Here is a 7694-nt window from a genome sequence, read left to right as displayed (position 1 = left end):
AGACATTCCCAATGAAATATATCCTAAGGCATAAGATAGAGTAGAGAATGTGGGTTAAAAAGGAAATTTTATCAAACCTAAAGAACAAGGAAGAAAAGCACCCATCTCACCAGCTTCATACAAGCACAATAGGGGCTTGGGTTATTGTCCAGTGCCTAAAGTTACCATCGTTGGTGCTCCAATAGACCCTGCCTTTGACCTCAAAGACTTTGATGAAGAGGAATTCTAATAAATTCCTTTTTAATACCTTGATGACATATTCAATGACACCTATGTAAACACCATAACCCCTATCATTCCTTCCACCCCATTAGACCTATCGCTTGTGTACCTAGAACTCATTGATTGTGACTAGTAAGGGTCATTGTCTCATGAAATTTGTGCTAATGATAATGCCCTCTTAGAATTATTAAACATGCACAACCTTAAAGATCACATGACTGTTAATGAAATTCAATTCAACAAGGAGGCATACTTTGGTAGTTAGGTCAACTCGCTTAGTCACAAAAGTGAAAATAAAAAGAAAAATCAAAAGTCCTCTGGTGAAAACTTCAATGAGCCACCTTTGGACATGGAAAAAGTAAAAAAAAAAGATGTATCTTCTAGTGAAAACCTAGATCAGGTGCCTGATGAGGGACTTGACCTGCGTACCATGGCTCTCCTACTATAGGAAAAATCATCACTTCTAATAGAAGAGATTGACACAATCAACATAGTAACCAAAGAAAATCCTTAGAATTTCCTTGTTGCTAAGTCTCTCAAGAACCAAGAAAAGTAGAACATTGTGAGTCTCCTCAAAGAGACACTAATCAATTTTTCTTGGTCCTATGCTGACATGCCAAGCTTAGATCCAAAGCTAGTGGTGCACAACCTTGTTGTCTGACTAGATGCAAAACTAGTCAAACAAAATTTTTGTAAGATGCACCCCCAAATTGTTTTATTGATCAAAGTGGGTTTATAGAAAATTCTTGATGTTGGCTTCATTAGACCCATTAACTATCTAGAGTTGGTCTCAAATAGTTTACCTATTGGAAAGCCCATTGGGGGCATGCACATTTGTATAACACAAGACAACTTTTACCACTCCATTGGGAATATTTTACTATCAGGTCATGTCATTTGGATTGAATAATGTAGGTGCCACTTATTAGAGAACAATGCCAACTATCTTTCATGATGTTATGTAGGACTATGTGGATGATCTATTGGGTAAGTCAAAGACACGTGAAGACCACATTGCAGTCTTGAGAAAGATTTTTGAGAAATTGGAAAAGTACAAGATAAGGCTCAACCCTAAGAAATGTGTCTTTGGAGTTACTTCTAGTAAACTTTTAGGCTTCATTGTGTCATACAAAGGAATTGAAGTAGATCTAGCAAAGGTAAAATTAATCATGGATATGACACCCCTAAGAACTCTCAAGCAACTTCATAGTCTAAAAAGTAAACTCTAGTCTTTTCGATGGTTCATAGCCCAACTTGCAGACAAGTGCTACCCAATTTCCAAAAATCCTTTGACAAGCTCAAAGAATATTTAGCATCCCCACTAGTGGTAATGCCTCCCATTCCAGGGCAATCATTGCTCTTGTATATCTCAACTACCTTAGTGGCCCAAGGGGCATTATTATCACAAACCGATGATCAAGGCAAAGAACACACTATCTACTATATTATTCGCAGACTAGTACGTTACGAACTTAACTACACTCCAATAGAATGAGCATATGCCTTGCAGTTATTTTTAGTACTCATAATCTCCACCATTATATACTCAATCACAAGACTAAGCTCATTGCAAAGATTTACCCCCTCAAGTACCTACTATTAAGGGCTACTCTCACAAGATGCATAAATAAATACGTCAAATGCTACTAAGTGAATTCAACATTGAGTATGTGGACCAGAAGGTAATCAAAGGACAAATTACTACTAAACAATTGGATGGCACCCCTCTATAAGGAGAACACTCTCTAATTATAAAATTTCTGGATGACTGTATTATGACAATCACACAAACTAACAAGTGGAAACTCTACTTTGATGACTCTTGGATGAAATACAGATCATAGGCAGGCATTTTTTTGATCACCCCTCAAGGATATTTTATATACAATTCCTACAAGATAGCCTTCACATTCACAAATAATATTGAGAAGTATGAAGCTCTCATAACTAGTCCTCGCCCAGCTATTCAATAGAGGATCATTGACTTGCATATCTATGGAGAATCCCAACTTGTCATTAAACAAGTCAATGATAAATACCAAAAAAAGGATGACAAGTTGATCCCTTATCACAACATGGTAGAAGACTTTAAACAACACTTCAATTTTATCCAGTTTGAGCAGATCCCTCAAAAAAACAACAGAGATGTAGACCCCATGGCTACTATTGGTTCCATCTTGCAGATGCTGAAAAACAATCAAAAGTGTGAGTTCTTGGTTGAGCACCTCCTAGTTCCAGCATACGATGTCCCAGAGTTTGACATGGTGTGTGTCCTTGTTGGTATCAAATCTCCCTATTATCAAGAAACCTACATACCTTCATGACAACACTATTCCCCCTCACCTTACTAAAATCCAACAACAGACTTCTATTCACTGATCCACCCATTACACTATCCTTGGTGATACCCTTTTTCGAAGGCACTTTGATGGAACCCTCCTAAGGTGTTTAGATAAAGAGGAGGCTAAATGAGTGTTACACAAGGCACACAAAGGTATCTATGGGGCACACTCAAGCGGTGTCACTTTGTCTAAGAAGCTATTACACACAAGATACTACTAGCCCAAAATAGAACAAGATGCATATCACTATGTGAAGAAATGTGTAGCCATTCATTACACCCTAGCCCTTCTCATAGTGGGGGCTCGATCTCATTGGTAAAATCCATCCCACCTAATCCACCAAAAAATTATAGTCACTGCCACATAATACTTCACCAAGTGGGTGGAAGCCATATTGCTCATCTTTACCATTGACAATAAAATTGCTAAATTTATTCTGAATTACCTAATCTATCGATCCGAAATCCCTAAGGTTATCATTAAAAACAATGGCAGACCTTTTAAGAATCAAGATTTCAAAGAACTATGCCAAAAATTCAACATCCAACATCGCTTTTCTACTTCATACTACCCACAAGACAATGGTCAAGTTGAGGCTTCAAATAAAACTCTTATCAATATCCTTAAGAAGACAACCAATGAATTTGGCCATGATTGGCACTTGAAACTCCATCTTGCCCTTTGGTCCTATTGCATAAGCATCTGCACACCCATAAGAGCCACCTCGTATTTCCTAGTCTTCAATTTTGAATTCATCCTTCCACTTGAGATCGAGATCCCCTCACTTTGGGTGTCCCTATAGAACATTCTTCCTGATGAAGAATATAGAGTGGCCAAATTACAAGAGATTGAATTATTAGATGAATGGTGTCTCAAGGCCTTAGACCATTTTTTGGGTATATCAGAATTACCTCTATCTTAACTATGGAAAGAAGGTTAGGACTCGATAATTTGACATTGGTGACCTTATCCTTATGGAAAATCAAAAGAATCTTCAGGACCAAGAAAAGAAGGACAAGTTTGAGCCTAATTGGTTGGGACCCAATGTCATTACTGCAAAATATGGTTCTAGAGCATATCAGTTAGTTACACCTAAAGGAGAATCCTTATATGAGCCTATGAACATACTACACTTGAATAAATTATATGCCTAATATTCAAGGAATCACAATTTTCAAAAATAAAAAAAATGACAAAAAAACAAACAAAAAAATAAAAATACCAAAAAAATAAAAAAAATAAAAAAGATTTTTTTTTTGTCCATCAGCGAAAACCACTTTGTGGCTCTATGGACAAGTACCTTGCTGAAAACTTATTCTCAAGTGCCGAGGTAAATAAGTTAGATCCACCATCTCTTTGGTTGCTCATCACACCCCGTACCATCCACTTCCTTGCATATCATCCCTTCTATGCCTATTCCCCGCATCTCCCATCTATGCAAAGACTCTTCACCCTGATCACATCCACATACCCTTTTAATGCTCCTCTATCACCTTCTTCCTCATGTTGAGATGATGAGCTATATTGTAAATTGTGAATAAGGATCATCCCATCACACTGAGCTTTCCCCTAGTATCCTAAGATTTTCCCAATAATCTGAGCTTCTTTTGACTTGTGCATCCACTAAACACCCATCCATAATAGGCTAATCAAATCAAAGTGACAATGCCCATGTCTCCATTCCATGCATTAGAACCACGTGGTCTTTTGCCACTATTTCAATCACATTCATTATCCTTTCCCATTGGGATGCATCCTTCCCATATCTGGTAGTCTATCCAGATCCCCATCCTACTCTTGGCAAGAGATGTCAATTGGTCATGTGAGTGTCATTTGCATGATTGGTCTTCTTTGTTTTGATTTTCATTTTGTGTCGTATACCTATACCTATTCAAGGTTACCATGATCATTTTATATCTTGGTATGTCTTAGATGGGTGTATGGTGGGGCACCTTTTTTTGGTATGGCATGTTTGATGGTTTCCCTTGTACAATCCAATAGTATCACATTTACACCATCATCGGTGTTTGTGAAACTATGGGCATTGAGATAACCTATTATTTGAGAGTCTAGTCCACACATTACATACTCACAACATCTTGAATTTTATAGTTCGTGATGTAGATCGGTTGTTGCAATATCCAAACTAGGTTTTCTCTTGACATTTTAGACAACAACTCTCATCCATCCACTCATTCTTCATTCATCTCGTGAGTTGAAAATTTAACTAACTATAAAACTAATAAACTAAGACACCACAAGACTTATAAAATCCTACAAAGTAACCAAATCACCAATGAAACAAATTAAACAAGTAAAATTAGTTAAACCTTCATGCATGTTCCATTGTGTCCTATCAACTTTGATCTTGTTGTTAAGATTGCTCTCAGAATGCACTGATATTTGCTTCGAGATGACAAAGAGCTGAATGGACTATGTGGTATTGAAAATGCAATAGAATAGAACTACAATGCAACTATAATAAGGATAATGATGATATTGATGAAGCTATTATGATATGAAGATTAGCTAAAATGCTATTATGCTAAGTCAAAGGCACACTTTTATACTATTTTGTTTGCTGGAAAACTAAAATGCTTGGATTCTTGAATGCACTAATGGTCACTAGCCTCAAATGTTGGCTAAACATTTCCTTTTATAGATTTTACAATGTTAAAATGTAAGGTGGCAAAGATCAATGGTTGAGAATGAATCTTGAGACAATGGATGGCTAAGAGGAAATTAGTTGAGATGTGATAGATAAAGGGGGAAGATGGTCCTCCTAAAATGACAAGGTGGAGGACAAGGTGGAAAGAGATTACACATGGCAACATGCTCACCTTTAACAAGGATGAAGAATCTAAATATATAGGATAGTTGAAGAGAATATAGATTTCCCAAGACATGAAGGAGTCAACAATCTAGGGAGGTTGGAGAAGATTTAGGATTCCTAGGACAAGTGGACAATGTGTTACTTTGGCCAGGTTGATGTGGACAAAACCACCCTATAAGATAGATGGATGGGAGAGGGAATATAGGAAATAGGAGGACACATAAGTCTCCCCATCCTATTGACTAGGGATGATGTTGAAGATAATTGAAGAATTAAATATTAAAAATATTATTTTCCTTAGCCATCAGTTTGCACAAAGCGAAGTGTTGTTAGTAAAGATCGTGATTACATACCACAGACGTTAGTTTGAGTATGTTAGCCGATTTCAGAGGCCAAAGGATTATGATCCCTCATTATTTGTAGGCCAGATTTTTTGTTTTTGTATGCGCTAAAACATTTTTACGCATTTGATCATTCTTTTTATGCATTTGAGTATTCTTTTTACACATATACTTGTTCTTGTAGTGCATTTGTTTTTTTAGCACTTTTGAATTTTCTTTTAACACTTATGAAAGGGTTTTTGGTCCATTCGTTCATTTAGTGCACACAATAAATATTTTAATGCATTTATAAATTCTTTTAGTGCATGCATTGATATAACATATACACTAATTGTTTTAACGCATTGGTTTTGTCATTTAACATATTTGTGATTTTAGTGCTTATGCCATTTTGTTTAGCACATTTAGGATAGTTGCATGATTTTGATGGTGCGGATAGATAAGTTAACACAATGATCGATGATGACCAGCTGATAAGGGCTCAGTGAGATGGATATAACTTGAAAGAGCCGGTAGGATAGGTAACTATGTACTAGATAGGATAAATAGGATAGATGCAACTTACTTTGATGATTAATGCTTGTAGATTTAATTTTAGGAGGATTTGGATAATTTGATGTCTTGGGAGCAATTCCCAAAGACTATGTTCTTGAAACTAGAGCTAGATCTTGCAGATACAGAGAGAGTGCATTGACTCTCCTAGACCAACACACCTTCTTTATATGCCAGATGATGGGTGATCCCATTGGTGTCACACCTCGTCTCATTTGATTCTTTTCAATATTGAACCAAGTGTGTCTTAGAGTTGTATGTGATTTTGGATGAGTTTAAGTTGGGGGGGTTTTGCACTAAGAACAATGACTTTTTTCTTTGGTCATGCTCCATTAGGAGCTCTGAAGATCTCTCTAATAACTAAGTCTTATGCTAAGAACAATTGCCTAAACCAAACTGAGAATACTAAATCTATTCTAAGGAGGACTCTGGTGTTTCAGGTGCAATCTAAACAAGATGTTATTAGAATTAATTCTTGGAATTATCTAACATTTATAGCTACAACACAAATTCAAATTCTATTTAAATTGCTGAAAAATGAAATCTATTTTACGCTTCCAAGAAAATAAAATCTATTTTATGCTTGCAGGAAAATCAAATTTGTTCTACAAAACTTTTTAAAGAAACTAAATGTCATGAACAAGTTTAAAAAAGCCTCTATCTCAATTACAACTTAATCACCATTGTCATTTACTCTAACAAGATTAATATGAAACTAGAATGCATTTACTTAACAAATCTAAACTTAACTATCAAAGCATGAATTTGAACTTGCATGAACAAAATGATCTATTTCAAAAATCTATTGAATATGAATAAAAACTATAGATTGCAATTGATTTTCAATTCTTAAAATTACCATGAACATATAGAGAAATTTTTTTAATCGAATCAACATGCAGGATTGAGATAAAAATGAAATCAAACTAGGATCACCTTCGTTCGGTTAAGCTGGCCCTGCTCTTCCTCTAGTGGGATCTAGAACATAGATATTTCAAATCAACTTCAAATTTTCATTGCAATTGGCTCCCAGGAGGGAGTAAAAGAATTTTTGGAATAACAGAAATAAAACTCTAAACTGACAACCAACTTACAATCTAGCTAACTCTCTTTTTGATGAAACTCATAAGATATATATACACATTCAAATTCAAAAAATGTTACCCACGTAGAATGAGTAACAATTACTAAATTAAACTACATAAGACTTTATAATGCATTTATTATTCAATCCAAAACTTTAAGTTTCATACAACAACGGATGAAAGCAGACCTAGAGAAGATAATGATAACATCCAGCTAGAGTGATCAAGAGTGACAAAGCATTCCATGTCATTGAACAAAAGGTTCACAACTCCATGTCTTGCAATAACTTCCAGACACATTTGAAAACATATCCATGAA

This window comes from Cryptomeria japonica, chromosome 9 (assembly GCF_030272615.1).
Source record: "Cryptomeria japonica chromosome 9, Sugi_1.0, whole genome shotgun sequence".
NCBI classification, from domain to species: domain Eukaryota; kingdom Viridiplantae; phylum Streptophyta; class Pinopsida; order Cupressales; family Cupressaceae; genus Cryptomeria; species Cryptomeria japonica.
The sequence above is the reverse complement of the archived record's forward strand: the minus strand, read 5'-3'. Positions refer to the sequence as shown.